At 44.8% G+C, this 16,249-nt stretch overlaps 1 non-coding gene across 1 annotated transcript; it reads right to left on the bottom strand.

The window, feature by feature from the left end:
- Positions 1-3,514: 3,514 nt before the first annotated feature.
- On the bottom strand, positions 3,515-3,617 carry LOC112062411 (U6 spliceosomal RNA). The gene has a single exon (XR_002890703.1). It is a non-coding gene; the product is annotated as a U6 spliceosomal RNA (small nuclear RNA).
- Between the last annotated feature and the right edge of the window lie 12,632 nt (positions 3,618-16,249).

The following is a 16,249-nucleotide window of genomic DNA, read 5'->3' as shown; positions in this document are numbered from 1 at the left end:
TCTTTAAATGTTTGGCAGAATTTTCCAGTGAAACCATCTATGACTAGAAGTTTCTTTTTTGGGGAGATTTTAAATCATCAATTCAATTTCCTTAATAGTTATAGGATTATTCGAAGTATTTATTTTATATTGAGCGAGATTTGGTAGTTCGTGTTTTTGAGGAATTTGTCTATTTCAATTTCTTTTTTTAATTTTTATTTTTGGCCGTGCAGTGCAGCATCTGAGATCTTAGTTCCCCAGCCAGGGATTGAACCCGTGCATCCTGCAGTGGAAGCGTGGAGTCTTAACCACTGGACTGCCAGGGAAGTTCCTGTCCATTTCCATTTCTATTTAAATTGTCACATTTATGTAAATTACTGGTAGAATTCCTTATGATCCTTTTGACGCCTGAAGGGTCTATGGTCATATCCCCTATTTCATTCCTGATACTCGTTATTTGTTTCTTCTCCCCTTTTTTTTTTTCTTTCTTTTTCAAAAAATATTTATTTACTTATTTATTTGGTTGTGCCGGGTCTTAGATACAGCAGGCGGGCTCCTTAGTTGCGGCACATGGGCTTCTTAGTTGTGGCACGCGAACTCTTAGTTGCGGCATGCATGTGGAATCTAGTTCCCCGACTAGGGATCGAACCCAGGCCCCCTGAATTGAGAGCTTGGAGTCCTATCCACTGTGCCACCAGGGAAGTCTCTCCCTTTTTTCTTTGTCAGTTCTCTAAAGGTTTGTCAATTTTATTGATCTTTTGTTTCATTAATTTTCTCATTTGATTTTCTGCTTCCATTGTCCTTGATTTCTGGTCCTGCCTTTATTGTTTCCTTCCTTCTGCTTGCTTTAGGTTCCTTTTGTGCTTCTTTTTCTACTTTCTTGAGGTGGGAACTCAGGTTATTGATTTGAGACTTATCGTCTTTTCTAATGTACGCATTTTAGTGCTATAAATGTCCCTCTCAGCACTACTTTAGCTGTCCCACCCATTTTGCTCTGCTGTATTTTCATTTTCATCCAGCTCAATAGACTTTTTGTACGCAGGCCTCTCACGGCTGTGGCCTCTCCCTTTGCGGAGCACAGGCTCCGGACGCACAGGCTCAGCGGCCAAGGCTCACGGGCCCAGCCGCTCCGCGGCACGTGGGATCTTCCCGGACCGGGGCACGAACCCGTGTCCCCTGCATCGGCAGGCGGATTCTCAACCACTGCGCCACCAGGGAAGCCCCCTCAATAGACTTTTAAAATTTCCCTCAGGACTTCCTCTTTGACCCATGGATTGTTTAGAAGCGTGTTGTTCAGTTTCCGAGTGTTTAGAGATTTTCCTGTTGTCTCTCTGTTATTAATAAGGTGTTAAGCTGTTGGACGTCAGTACTGGAAAGGAGAGCAAAATGCAATATAATTCTACCTTTTTCTTGTCGCAGTGAGAGGAAAACGAGCTCTTCCTATTTAGATGGTCAGCAAGGCTGATGCCATTGAGAAACTACCCAGGACTCTGAGGTCATCCACATGCCTTCCTGGCCACCTGACATTACCATTTAAAGCCCCAGAAGTGGACTTCCCTGGTGGTGCAGTGGTTAAGAATCCGCCTGCCAATGCAGGGGACACGGGCTCGAGCCCTGGTCCGGGAAGATCCCACATGCCATGGAGCAACTAAGCCCGTGAGCCACAGCTACTGAGCCTGCGCTCTAGAGCCCGCGAGCCACAACTACTGAAGCCCGCGCGCCTAGAGGCCGTGCTCCACAACACGAGAAGCCACCGCAATGAGAAGCCCGCGCACCGCAAGGAAGAGTAGCCCCCGCTTGCCACAGCTAGAGGAAGCCCATGTGCAGCAATGAAGACCCAACGCAGCCAAAAAATAAATAAATAAAGCCCCAGAAATTGCTGAAGCACTTGGCAGCTGCTCGGCTGGAACTCTCTAAAGGGAGTGATCTCTCCTCTGGCCAACCTGTAAGGGGGAGAAAGGAAGGAAGACCCTGTCTATCTTTATCCGAAGAAGCCGAAGACTCCCAGGCAGAGGGATTGGGGAGAAAGAGATTGGAGGAGGCAGGAACTAACTGCAGGGACCAGAGAATCAGGAGAGCCTAGAGGGCAAGACCCTCAGCTAGGAAACACTTGGCAAACGGCTCAAAGCTCACAGACCGTGGGACTTTGAGACATGGGAAGTGGGGAACCTCTGTGTCAGTAACGTTTCCTCCTTCCCTGGGGCTCATCCATCCTTGCCTTTCCTGGCAGATACTGGTGCTGCTTATTCTGCAACTTCCTGAGAAACGTCTCGCTTCCCACCAATACGGGCTGCTGATCCTTTCCCTCTGCAGTTCCCACACAGATACTTTTTCTGACCAAGGAATGTGTGTTCTCACTGCCTCTGGAATCACCACAAACCTGCTGGGGAGAGGGGCTTGCTGTGCAACTCAGAGGCTTCCATATTCTGTCCTCCAGAGGGAGTGTCTGTGTAGCTCCTGTGGGGAAAAGCACCTGATCTGGTTACTCTGTGACTTCTGAAAGGAAATGGGGATGACAGAAGTGGTCATGTCACACCGTGCTAGAAAAGCACCCCAAGCTGAAACAAATTGTTGCATCTTTTGAACCCTAGAGAATAAAGATGTTAGTTAAATTCGAGATACAGAAACAATACAAATAGTTTACTAAAGGGATAAGCCATAGTCATGTGTAAAACAAAATCCTTTGTGAAGAGCTCAACTAGAAGGAATATAACACACACGTTATAAAAGAATTCAAAAAACAAGGGATAATTTTTTTTTTTTTTTTTTTTTGCAGTACGCGGGCCTCTCACTGTTGTGGCCTCTCGCGTTGCGGAGCACAGGCTCCGGACGCGCAGGCTCAGCGGCCACGGCTCTCGGGCCCAGCCGCTCCGCGGCCTGTGGGATCCTCCCGGACCGGGGCGCGAACCCGGTTCCCTTGCATCGGCAGGCGGACGCGCAACCACTGCGCCACCAGGGAAGCCCAGTATTATTTTTTTAATTTATTATTTTTGGCTGCATTGGGTCTTCGTTGCTGCACGCAGGCTTCTCACTACGGTGGCTTCTCTTGTTGCAGAGCACGGGCTCTAGGAGCGCAGGCTTCAGTAGTTGTGGCACACGGGCTTAGTTATTCCGTGGCATGTGGGATCTTCCCAGACCAGGGCTTGACCCCATGTCCCTTGCATTGGCAGGTGGATTCTTAACCACTGCGCCACCAGGGAAGTCCCCAACATATGAATTTTTTTGAGAGACACATTCATCCCATAGTGGAAGGTAAATTTGGTAAAAATAATCAACCATTACATAGATTTGTACAAGAGCTCAAAGAAGTAAATACATTTGTTGTTTCATGAACTTCTGCAACTCCTCTGACTTTGGTACCATTGTCTGCACAAGTTTTTCTGTACCTGATCATTGTCCTGCATTCTCTTTCTTTCTTTCTCGTTCCTCTAGCAGATGAGTCTAAATTCTTGTTTGCTTTTGCTTATGGAAAAAGTCTAATATTTATAGCAAGGGACTCCTCGAGGGTTTCACACTCTCTTATTATTATTATTTTTTACATATGGAACGCTTCACGAATTTGCATGTCATCCTTGAGCTGGGGCCACGCTCATCTTCTCTGTGTCGTTCCAATTTTAGTATATGTGCTGCGAAAGCAAGCTGCACACACTCTTATTATTGTCTCTAGGCATTTATGGGAAAACTTAGAGAGATGTGTCCACCAGAGAGCTCCAAGGTTATTCAGGATGTAGATGACTTGCTGGCCAACAGGCAGCGCAGGACTGTGGTCAGAAGGAAAACAAACGTGGTGACCGCTACCCGAGCAGCCTGCACTTCCGCCTGGACGTACTTTCCAGAGCACGGTGCAGGAACAGGGGGCTCCTGAGCAGAGCCAGTGGTCTCAGTTATTAGAGCTAACAAGCCAACAGCAGAGAAAAACTAGAAGACCAGAAGTATTTGATTAATCAAAAGAATCAGGAATAGAGGAGAAAAGGAACAAAGAACAGATGGGACAAATAGAAAATAAATAGCAAGGTGATGGACTTAAACCTAACCATCACATGTAAGTGGATTAAACAGACCAATTAAAAGGCAGAGATTAAGAGAGTGGTTTAAAAAGTAAGACCGGGGGACTTCCCTGGCGGCGCAGTTCAGAATCTGCCTGCTTTTGGGTTTTCTTACAATTTCTCCCTGAATAAGCACATAAGCCTCACCAGACGAATTGCAAACTTGCTAAACTCAGGTCGAATATTTAGAGCATCTGTTGTCAGTTGCCAGCCATAGAGTGTTAGAGTCTAGGAGTCGGCCCATTCTGCAGATAAAACAGCTTACTCCGACTGAAAATAATTAGCCAGTTTGGGGGCTAGTGCAGTATAATCCACAGTGGATTCAGTCCAGCTTTTGCAGAGCAGACCAAACTTCAGATGGAGCAACTGCATGGACATTCTTCGGGCCTCTGCTTTGTCTCTGGAACCTGAAGAGGCTTTTTTTTTTTTTTTTTTTGCGGTACGCGGGCCTCTCACTGCTGCGGCCTCTCCCGTTGCGGAGCACAGGCTCCGGACGCGCAGGCTCGGCGGCCACGGCTCACGGGCCCAGCCGCTCCGCGGCCTGTGGGATCCTCCCGGATCGGGGCACGAACCCGTGTCCCCTGCATCGGCAGGCGGACTCTCAACCACCGCGCCACCAGGGAAGCCCTGGAACCTGAAGAGGCTTTTGAACAACTGAAATTGGCTTCCGCTCTCTCCCCCAGCTTTGGGGGTTCCAAACTGTGAAAGCCCCAGCCTGATTCTTCCGATATTCCTATTCATATCGCACATTTGATGACGTTTACTCATGGGTCATGTACTTTGGATAAAAGTGGCCCACTTAAATCTAAAATATGACACAGATGAACTCATCCATGGACTTCCCCGGTGGTCCAGTGGTTAAGATTCTGCGCTTCCACTGCAGGGGGCACGAGTTCGATCCCTGGTGGGGGAACTAAAATCCCGCATCCCGCATGCTGCGAGGTGCAGCCATAGAGAACAGACTTGCGGTTGCCAAGGGGGAGGGGGGTGGGGGAGGGAAGGAGTCTGGGATGAGCAGAGGCAAACTAGTATATACAGAATGGATAAGCAACAAGGTCCTACTGTGTAGCACAGGGAACAGCTATATTCAATATCCTGTGATAAACCATCATGGAAAAGAATATGAAAAAGAATGTATATATATGTATATGTATAACTGAATCACTTTGATTTGTACAGTAGAAATTAACACAACATTGTAAATCAGCTGTCGTACTTCAATAAAATAAATTTAGAAAAAAAAGCGGCCCACCTAAAGCTTCCTGTACTGTGGTGACTTGTCATAAAACCGTGGAGGTTTGTGTTTTGTCTGCAGTTAAGCCTGCACAAGCAGACCAGTTAATGTCAGTGACTAGGGCTGCAATTCTTGGTTCTGGACTTAAAATGAATACATATTTTATATATACAGTTTATATACAATATATAAATAATAACTATATGTTTGGTATCAGGCCAAACCACAGGGTGAATTTGAAAAAACAGAGGATTTCTGGATTCCATGGGAACTAAAATATCTCATGGAAAAATTGATAGTTGATTCGTCAGAGGCTCTACAACTGCCTGCTCAGATATCAATAAATCATTGCAGAGCTCACAAGGGACAGAAGGAGGAAGTTGCTAACGGCCAGGATTGTCTGGCTACAGCTGCCAAAGCTGCTGGTAAAACATGGCAGACTCCAAACACAGGAGCTCCGCTTTTTACAATAAGAAGCTTTTGTTCATTAAAACAAACAAAAAAAAGCTCCACAGAAGGAAATGGGCAAAATGAACTGAAAAGGGGGCTACAAGAAGTTTGGGCTATGGGAATTCAAAATCATTCTTATACCACAATCCCTATTTGCCTGTTTAGTGTTGTTGTGTCATCAACAAAAATCATCTAAGAGAGGAATTTTAAAGGTACTAGACTCTTACTATGTCCACTAAAAAAAAATAAAATTATTTGGGGCTTCCCTGGTGGTGCAGTGGTTAAGAATCCGCCTGCCAATGCAGGGGACACGGGTTCGAGCCCTGGTCAGGGAAGAGCCCACAGGCCACGGAGCAACGAAGCCCGTGCGCCACAGCTACCGAGCCTGCGCTCTAGAGCCCACGAGCCACAACTACTGAGCCCGCGTGCCACAATTACTGAAGCCCACACGCCTAGAGCCCGTGCTCCACAACAAGAGAAGCCACTGTAATGAGAGCCCGGTGCACCGCAACCAAGAGTAGCCCCCACTCGCCTCAACTAGAGAAAGCCCACGCGCAGCAACGAAGGCACAGCCAAAACTAAATAAATTTTTTAAAAATGAAATTATTCAAAGCACATCAAAGAGATGTGCTTTTTTATCAGCAGAATCCTCTACAGGCAATTGCCAAGTTACGCGCAGGAAGTTCTCCCTGACCCACTTTACTGGGAACCTAGTAGAACTAATGCTTGTAAAAGGTAAGAGGTTTAAATTGGTGCAGCTACTGTGGAGAACAGTATAGAGGTTCTTCAAAAGACTAAAAATAGAGTTGCCATATGATCCAGCAATCCCGCTTCTGGGCATATACCCAGACTAAACTCTAATTTGAAAAGATACATGCACCCCCTATAGTCATAGCAACACTATTCACAATAGCCAAGACATGGAGGCAACCTAGGTGTCCCTCAATAGATGAATGGATAAGGAAGATGTGGTATATGTATATATATATGTAGTATATACACATATACTACATATATATGACTATTATTCAGCTATAAAAAAGAATGAAATTTTCTGCAACTAGAGGTTATCATACTAAGTGAAATAAGTCAGAAAGAGAAAGACAAATACCATATGATATCTCTTATATGTAGAATCTAAAATATGCCACAAATGAACCTATCTACAAAACAGAAAGAGACTCAGAGACATAGACAACAGCCTGGGGGGCGGGGGAGGGAGAGGGATGGAGTGGGACTCTGGGGTTGGTAGATGCAAACTGTTACGTTTAGAATGGATAAGCAACAAGGTCCTACTGTAGAGCACAGGGAACTATATTCAATATCCTGTGATAAAACAGCAAAAAAAAAATAAAAAAAAAAAAAAAATAAAAAAGTCTCTGTGTATAACTGAGTCACTTTGCTGTATAGCAGAGATTGGCACAGCATTGTAAATCAACTAGACTTCAATTAAAAAAAAATTGGGGCTTCCCTGGGGGCACAATGGATAAGAATCCGCCTGCCAATGCAGGGGACGCGGGTTCGATCCCTGGTCCGGGAAGATCCCACGTGCGCGGAGCAACTAAGCCCGTGCGCCACAGCTACTGAGCCTGCGCTCCAGAGCCCACAAACCACAACTACTGAAGCCTGTGCACCTAGGGCCCGTGCTCTGCAACAAGAGACGCCACCGCAATGAGAAGCCTGTGCACTGCAATGAAGAGTAGCCCCCGCTCGCTGTAAAGAGAGAAAGCCCTCAGGCAGCAACAAAGACCCAAGGCAGCCAATAAATAAAATAAAAATTCTAAAAAAGAAATTTTTTTCTTTTATGAAATTTTCTATACTTCAATTTAAAAAATTGGTTTTAAAAAAAGAGTGAAAAATTGTCATTTGCAGCAACATGGATGGACTTGGAGGGCATTATGCTAAGTGAAATAAGTCAGACAGAGAAACACAAATACTGTATGATCTCACTTATATGCGGAATCTAAAAACTACAACAGGAACTTCCATGGTGGTTCAGTGGTAAAGAATCCACCTTCCGATGCAGGGGACACGGGTTCGATCCCTGGTCAGCGAACTAAGATCCCACATGCCACAGGGCAAATAAGCCCGCAGGCCACAACTAGAAAGAAGCCCACGCACCACAACTAGAGAGAAGCCCACGCGCCCCAACAAAGGATCCTGCATGCCTCGGCAAAAGGTCCCACATGCTACAGCTAAGACCCGATGCAGCCAAAAAAATAATAAATAAAATCAATATTTAAAAAGTAGATAATTTAAAAACGACAGCAGATGAGTGGGTATAACAAAAAAGAAGCAGACTCACAGATAAAGAGAACAAACTAGTGGTTACCGGTGGGGAGGGAGGGGCAATATAGGGCTGGGGGAGCGGGAGGTACAAACTATTGGGTGTAAGGTAAGCTACAAGGTTGTATTGTACAACACGGGGAATGTAGCCAATATTATGTAATAGCTGTAAATAGAGTGTAACCTTTAAACATTGTATAAAAATTTTAAGAGATAATTACATTTAAAAAATTTGAAATAGTTTAATACTGGGAAAAAAATCATCCCATCAAGATCTCAGAGACCTTCACTAGAATAGTCCAGCAGCAATCAGCTATAAAAGAGCACTGAGCTATCATTACTAGTTCACAGTTACAGGACTATTGATATTTAAAGGAACAGTTAGGTATTGGGCCGCGACTTCCAAAAGAGATGAAAGGATGGTGTTGAGAAGAAAAGAATCTAATTAATAGACAAACAGAAATCTGGCATTTGCAGACAGAGGCTCCAAAAGACAGGTCTAATATCACTTGATTAACTTTCGGACACAAGCTCCCCCAATCCCAGTACGGAGGGATAAACAAAGGTTGGCTTTTATTCAGGGAGATGTAGTTGACTTAATGTTATAATACTATTGATTTGGACTGATGCATGAAAAAAATGGCCCAAGGGACTGGTTTGTCCCAAGACTAAAAACAAATACGGCCATGGATGTCAAACACTGGAAGTTCCATCTGTGCCCTTGAATTGGTGCCACCTAAGACCTGGATGATGGCCATGGGTGTCTTTGGATTCCACATCCGACACACAGGATTTGAGAATATAGAACAATTACAGAAAAATTGTTATAGAATTGTTCTATAACAATTGTTATAGAACAATTGATGTAAATATGATGTTACCTATATATTTGATGAAAACTCAGGAGAAAGGTATTGGGCCTTACAAGAAAAACTCTCAATTAAAAATTTAAATTATAAAACTCCAGAGTTAAGCTACTCTAGACTTGGATTGGACAAGACTTTGTAAGGAACTTCAAAATAATACTCAAATTGTTAACCATTCGAAAGCTCAGTTAATAAAGAGGTCATAAGGGCTAGGAAAATTAATCTATGAAGAAGGAAAATGCACATTGCTTCCCAAGAATCTGATTTAACCCTTCCCCATTGGTATGATATATTTAAAGCTTGTTCTCTTCCAAGGCATATATGGTACTGAATTGTGAAATTCATCCTACTGTAATTTTTTTAAATTAAATGTTATTTTTTTAACATCTTTATTGGAGTATAATTGCTTTACATTGTTGTGTTTGCTTTGTTGTGTCTATAACAAAGTGAATCAGCTATATATACATATACATCTATCCCCATATCCCCTCCCTCATGCATCTCCCTCCCGCCCTCCCTATCCCACCCCTCTAGGTGGTCACAAAGCACGGAGTTGATCTCCCTGTTCTATGCAGCTGCTTCCCACCACCTATCTATTTTACATTTGGGAGTGTATATATGTCCATGCCACTCTCTCCCTTCGTCCCAGCTTACCCTTCCCCCTCCCCGTGTCCTCAAGTCCATTCTCTGCGTCTGCGTCTTTATTCCTGTCCTGCCCCTAGGTTCTTCAGAACCTTTTTTTTTTTTTATTTTTAGATTCCATATATATGTGTTAGCGTACGGTATTTGTTTTTCTCTTTCTGACTTACTTCACTCTGTATGACAGACTCTAGATCCATCCACCTCACTACAAATAATTCAATTTCGTTTCGTTCTATGGCTGAGTAATATTCCATTGTATATATGTGCCACATCTTCTTTATCCAGTCATCCAATGATGGACACTTAGGTTGCTTCCATGTCCTGGCTATTGTAAATAGAGCTGCAATGAACATTGTGGTACATGACTCTTTTTGAATTATGGTTTTCTCAGGGTATATCTCAGGGTATATGCCCAGTACTGGGATGGCTGGGTCGTATGGTAGTTCTATTTTTAGTTTTTTAAGGAACCTCCGTACTGTTCTCCATGGTGGCTGTCATCCTATTGTAATTCTGATAATCGTTTTGCCTCGCATTTTTGCTTCTGGCTTTTTAGGCATCTGCAAATTGTCCCTTGCCCAGAAAAAGTTAAAAGGACAATGGAGATAATGAAATATTGTAATGTTACTATTTCATAGGAACACAGGGAGGCGATTGTAAGGACAAATACAAATTAAGAGTAAGAGCCTTAATTCTCCCGGGAGAAGATAAGGTGAGAGAGTCCCCTTCCTAGACATTTTCTTTCAGAATTTCTCCTTCTGTCCTTTTAAATATATGTAAATCTTTTTAATGGCTAAATGAGCCTCCGGTCATTCTCACAACTCAGGAATGTTTCCCCCCCTCCAGGGTCTGGGTGCGTCTTTTTGAATTGTAATCAAGGAAGAGGCTGGCCCTGCAGACCTCCCAGCTTCCTGAGAGGAGAGGGGTCTGACTTCAGCCGACCAGACTCCAAATGGCAAAAGCTAGTGCGGGAGGCGGGGGGCGGGGCTGTTGTCCGCTACCCCTCCGGAGATGTTCCTTCTGTCTCCGCATCCCTCGGGCGGGGTGCCTGCGTTTGCACAGATCATTCTGTTTTCAGGCTTTTTACACCCGTTTTCTATCTTATCTGCTTTTGTGGAGAGGTGTTCCAGGTTGGGAGATTTTGTTTTCAGTTATGTTTCTCCAACACACTTCGCAGCCAGGGAGAAAGGGCAACTTTTGCTTCAATGGAGATGTGTTCATTGAATATCCACGTGGAGAAAAAAACCTTCTCACTGACCTTTTCCTCAGTTGTAACCACCAGGCAGGAAAGTGAAAGGTCATAAATGTACTGAGCCTTTTTCTTCCCGAGAGCAGGAGCTAGCCCGCCTCCGCGAAAGTGCCTCCGTGCGCCAGGGACGGGAGCGAGGGCCTGGAAATCTGTACAGACCTTGTTAGTCTCACCCTAGTATTCCGAGTTGTTTCTTTACTACCTGCCACCCAAGCCCAAACCCCTTTCTCTTGTCAATTCTTCACAAATGCAACATGCCTGTGCCTAAAAGGTAGACAAGCTTCCCGTTCTGGTCACTTCTTCGGGTCTTCATTCTCTTGTGAAGGGCTCCCAGATACCTGTAAACATTTAATAGAACGCGTATGCTCGTCTCCTGTTAATGTGTCTTGTGTCAGTTTTATTCTCAGGCCCAGCCAGAGACCCAAAGACGGTAAAGGAGCATTTACCGTCCACATCCCTTTGGGTCACCACCCTTCCCAAGAACAGAGGTGGTTTTGCAAAGCCTTCCCCAGCAGCAGCAGGAAAGAGTGGGCTGAGGGGACTTCGAGCGAAGCTGGGACCCAAGGCAGCGAGGAGAGGAAAGGGTCAACTGAAGATGGGCAAAGCGAGAGGCTCCACAGCAGCCCCTCCCCCAGGAGCTCACGAGGTGCGTTTCCTCCTGGAGGACTTCGCTTAAAACTTAAAAGTGCCCAAGACCCAGTCTGTAGAAGCAAATGCCCCGCCGGCCAAGGGACTTGCATCTCAGTGCTGTGTCCTTTTAAAGGAAGAAGAGAGTACTTTGGTCAGCTTCCTGGCATTGTTAAAAATAACACTCTGGAAAAGAGTCTTTTTCTTCTCTCTTAAGGAAAAACCCCAATCTTGACCACTGCCTGACAACATACACAAAAATCAATTTCAGCTGCACCGGAAATTAAAAATAAAAGGCAAAATAACAAAACTTGTAGAAGACGACAGGAGAACATCTTTATGATCTCGGAGTTGGGAAAGATTTCTTAGGTGGGACACAAAAAGCACTAACCGTAGGAGAAGATATTGATAAATTAGTGTTTGCTGAGCTCTGCCGGCACTGGGCCAGTTTGCTGTTTTTCACCTCTTCCCCGCACCCTGCCCCTCCCCCCGCACCGTGGCTTCCGCTCTCTCCTTTCTCTTGACCCCCATCTCCAAGCTCCTGCTTTAGGCCGGTAGGATTACTGCGTCAGGATGAGCCCCTCACCTACAGAAGTGTATTTTGTTTCTGGTGTTTTCTTAGATTTTCTGCCCCTTGGCTGCTTTTCTCTGCTCTTTCCCCCGTGTGGCTTCGGTCCGCCTCCTCCCAACGTCCCCCAGGTCCTATAGCTCTTGCTGTAGTTAGGGACATAGGGTTACCATCACAGAGTCAGCTCCCTACTCCCTACTTGGACAGAGTGCGCTGGTCTGTCTGGGACACGCCAGGGTGGGGCCGCCTCACTGTGGACTGAGGAGATCTGTCTCTTAGTTTTGCTGAAAATGGAAGGGTTTTTTTTTGGGGGGGGGGCGGTTCCATGCAACTTACTGCTTTTGTGACATCACCAGAAGAGTCAAAACGCTGTCTCACTGCCTTGCACTTTTTTAAAAAAAATTATTTTATTGTAGTTGATTTACAATGTTGTGTTAGTTTCTGCTGTACAGCAAAGTGATTCAGTTATACGAATATATACATTCTTTTTCATATTCTTTTCCATTCTGGTTTATCACAAGATACTGACTATAGTTCCCCGTGCTCTACAGTAGGACCTTGTCGTTTATCCATCCTGTATGTACTAGTTTGCATCTGCTAACCCCAAACCCCCAATCCTTCCCTCCCCCACCCCTGCTCCCCCTTGGCGGCCTCAGGTCTATTCTCTATGGCTGTGAGTCTGTTTCTGTTTCGTAGATAAGTTTGTGTCATATTTTAGATTCCACATAGAAGCGATATCATATGGCATTTGTCTTTTTCTTTCTGTCTTATTTCACTAGTATAAGATCTACCTCATGCTCTTTTTTAAAGGAATGAGCATTGAATTTGATCAAATGCCTTTTAGCACCTACTGATGTGATTAAGCTGTTTCCTCTAATTTGCTGAGTAATGATTTCTGTGAAAAGACTTTCTCATGTTGAACTGATCTCCGGTGGCCTTGGCCTGCAGCGGCTTGAAGCAGGGCTTCGGTTCCCGGCCAGAGACTGAGGTCAGGCAGCGGCAGTGAGAGGGGGGAACGCTAACCACCAGACCACCAGGGACCAGTGGCCAGTGACGAGGCCCTGGCCCGTTAGCTGTGTAGGAATGAATTTCCACACAGAGGAGGAAAGTAGTGAAGCGAGTAAAGTGTTTATTAGGAGGAAAAAGAGTACAGTACGTGTGGATAGACACACGGGCAGGCTCAGAGAGAGAGCCGTGCCCGCGTGGTGGTTTGAATCACTTTGATGGGGCATTTCTTCCGGGTTTCCTCTGGCCAGTCGTCTTGCTTTGCCTGGTTCTGAGTCCGTATTTGGTATAACTCAGGGTCCTCCCCTGTGTGCGTACGCATCTCCTAGCCAAGATGGATTCCAGCGAAGAGGCCTATGGGTAGTTGGCGTCACTTACTATGGGGTGGCGCCCCCTCCCTTTTAGACCTCCAAGGAGCCTTTCTGCGCATGTGTAGTCGGGGAGGTCTCCTTGACTTCGGGAATGGGACTATGTGGCCTCTTATCTCTTATCTGGGCAGTGCCAGCCTCCTCCACCATCCTGTTTTTATGGAGTTGCTGCTATTATGGAGTTTCTGTCCACAGGGGAGAAACTGTTCGGCCTGGGGCCCATCTAGCTCTTGCTTCAGAACTACCTTTGTATCTCTGGACTAGATCCTACTTGGTCATACATAATATCTCGTTCTTTTGGTATATTGCTGGAATCTACTCGCTTATCTTTTTAGAATTTTTGCACTTGTCTTCAAAAGGTTTCATTCTATACTCTCTTTACTAGGTTTATATATTTGGTTTATTGTTGGCTTTACGGAACAGCAAAGGTCAAGACTAGGGGCTTGCCTAGCAAATAACAATGTTATTTATTTATTTATTTGGCCACGCCCCCTGGCATGTGGGACCTTAGTTCCCTGACCAGGGATCGAGCCCACGCCCCCCTGCATTGGAAGCGTGGAGTCTTAACCACTGGACCACCAGGGAAGTCCCCAGCAAATAACAATTTAAATGTCAAAAAGGAAACTTTAAAATTCTTATAAGAAAATATAGGCGAGTTTCTTTTTGACCTTGGGGTACGGAAGGACTTCTTAAACCAGACATAAAAGGCATTAATCCTTAAAAAAATTTTTTCTGGGGGCTTCCCTGGTGGTTAAGAATCCGCCTGCCTCTAGAGACTGTCATACAGAGTGAAGTAAGTGAAGTAAGTCAGAAAGAGAAAAACAAATATCGTATATTAACGCATATATATGGAACCTAGAAAAATGGTACAGATGAACCGGTTTGCAGGGCAGAAATAGAGACACAGATGTAGAGCACAAACGTACGGACACCAAGGGGGAAAGTGGTGGGGGCGGGGGTGTGGTGGTGTGATGAGTTGGGAGATTGGGATTGACATATGTACACTAATATGTATAAAAGGGATAACTAATAAGAACGTGCTCTATAAAAAAATACATAAAATAAAATTCAAAAATTCAAAAAAAAAAAAAAAGAATCCGCCTGCCAATGCAGGGGACACGGGTTCGAGCCCTGGTCCGGGAAGATCCCACATGCCGTGGAGCAACTAAGCCCGTGCGCCACAACTACTGAGCCTGAGCTCTGGAGCCCGCGAGCCACAGCTACCGAAGCCTGCACGCCCTAGAGCCCGTGCTCCGCAACAAGAGAAGCCACCGCAACGAGAAGCCCAAGCACCGCAACGAGGAGTAGCCCCCGCTCGCCGCAACTAGAGAAAGCCCGCGCGCAGCAACGAAGACCCGACGCAGCCGAAAATAAATAAATAAATTTATTAAAAAAAATTTTTTTGGTAGATTTAACTACATTAGAATTGAGAACTTCTGTTTACCAAAGACTCTTTCAAGAAAGTGAAAAGGCAGGCCACAGACTGAGAGAGAATATGTGTAATATTTGTAACTGACAAAGGATTAGTATCCAGAATATACAAACAATTCCTACAAATCAGTAAGCAAATGGAAAAAGAAAACAGTACAAAAAAAGGCAAAAGTCAAAACCAGGTGTAGCATAGAAGAGAAAATGCAAATGGCCAAGAAACCGCGAAGAAAATATTTGCCTCACTAGTGTCGACGAAAATAATCAATAAACCATCTATAATAGGAATAGAAAAGAGTTTTATTTGAGCCAAATTGAGGACTCTAGCCTGGAAGACAGACTGCTCCGGAGAGGCATGGTTTTCAGTGCAGTTTTAGAACTTGTCAGAACAAAGAACATCAAACAAGTCAAGGATACATTCCTCCAAGGTTTAAAAAAAGAAAAAAACACACCAGCACGTATACAGCGAGTCAGTATGGCCTTGGCACCTGGGAAGGGAGTCTTATCAAATCAAAGGAGTTCTAGGAGGGGAGGCATTTCATATTTTTATCACTGACATTCTTTACTTCTGGTCAATGCACCTTTTTCTTTAATGAAGCAGATGGACAACGTATGTTCGATAGGCCACAAACAGGCTGTTTTAGCCTCAAATTCAAATGAACTCATGCATAAGCCAGAATGACTTCCCCAGGCCTCAATATGTGAACATTTCTTCCATCATCAGTAATCAGGGAAATGCAAAATCATAGTGAGAGACCACTTCCACTCACAAACCTGGCAAAAATGAAGTCTGAAAATACCAAGAGTTGAAGAAGATGTAGATCCCAAAGGATCTTTTATACGTTGCTAGTGGGAGTGTACACTGGCAGGACCACTTTGGGAAACAACTAGGGCTCATCTGTTGGTTTGAATATGTGCAGATATTCAAGAGAAACTTCCATGTGCTACACTAGGAGACTGCACACAGCCCACTGGTAGCAACTGAAATGCCCTTCAACAAGAGATGCATCATTACCTATTGTTACCTATTACCTATAGCTACAAACAACATCATGGGAAAAAGTCTTAGTTATATAATGTTGAGGGGAGAAAAGCAAGTCACAGAAGACCACAGATGAGATAGTTTTTGCATAAAGTTCAAAAATAAGCTAAACTGAAAGCATATATGATAAAACAAGGGGAAGCAACCCAAGTGTCTATGGAGAGATAACTAGAGGAATAAATGTGGTCCATCCGTACAATGGAATACCATTCATCCATAGAGAGGAATGAAGTTCTGATACACACACTACAACATGGATGAAACTTGAGGACATTATGCTGAGTAAAGTAAGCCAGTCATGGGACTTCCCTGGTGGCGCAGTGGTTGAGAATCTGCCTGCCAACGCAGGGGACATGGGTTCAGTCCCTGGGCTGGGAAGATCCCACGTGCCACGGAGCAACTAAGCCCGTGTGCCACAACTACTGAGCCTGCGCCCTAGAGCCCGTGAGCCACAACTATTGT

The sequence above is a fragment of the Physeter macrocephalus genome, chromosome 21, assembly GCF_002837175.3.
Source record: "Physeter macrocephalus isolate SW-GA chromosome 21, ASM283717v5, whole genome shotgun sequence".
Classification (NCBI taxonomy): Eukaryota; Metazoa; Chordata; class Mammalia; order Artiodactyla; family Physeteridae; genus Physeter; species Physeter macrocephalus.
Note: the sequence above shows the minus strand (reverse complement) of the source record. Positions and strands in the feature narration are given on the sequence as shown.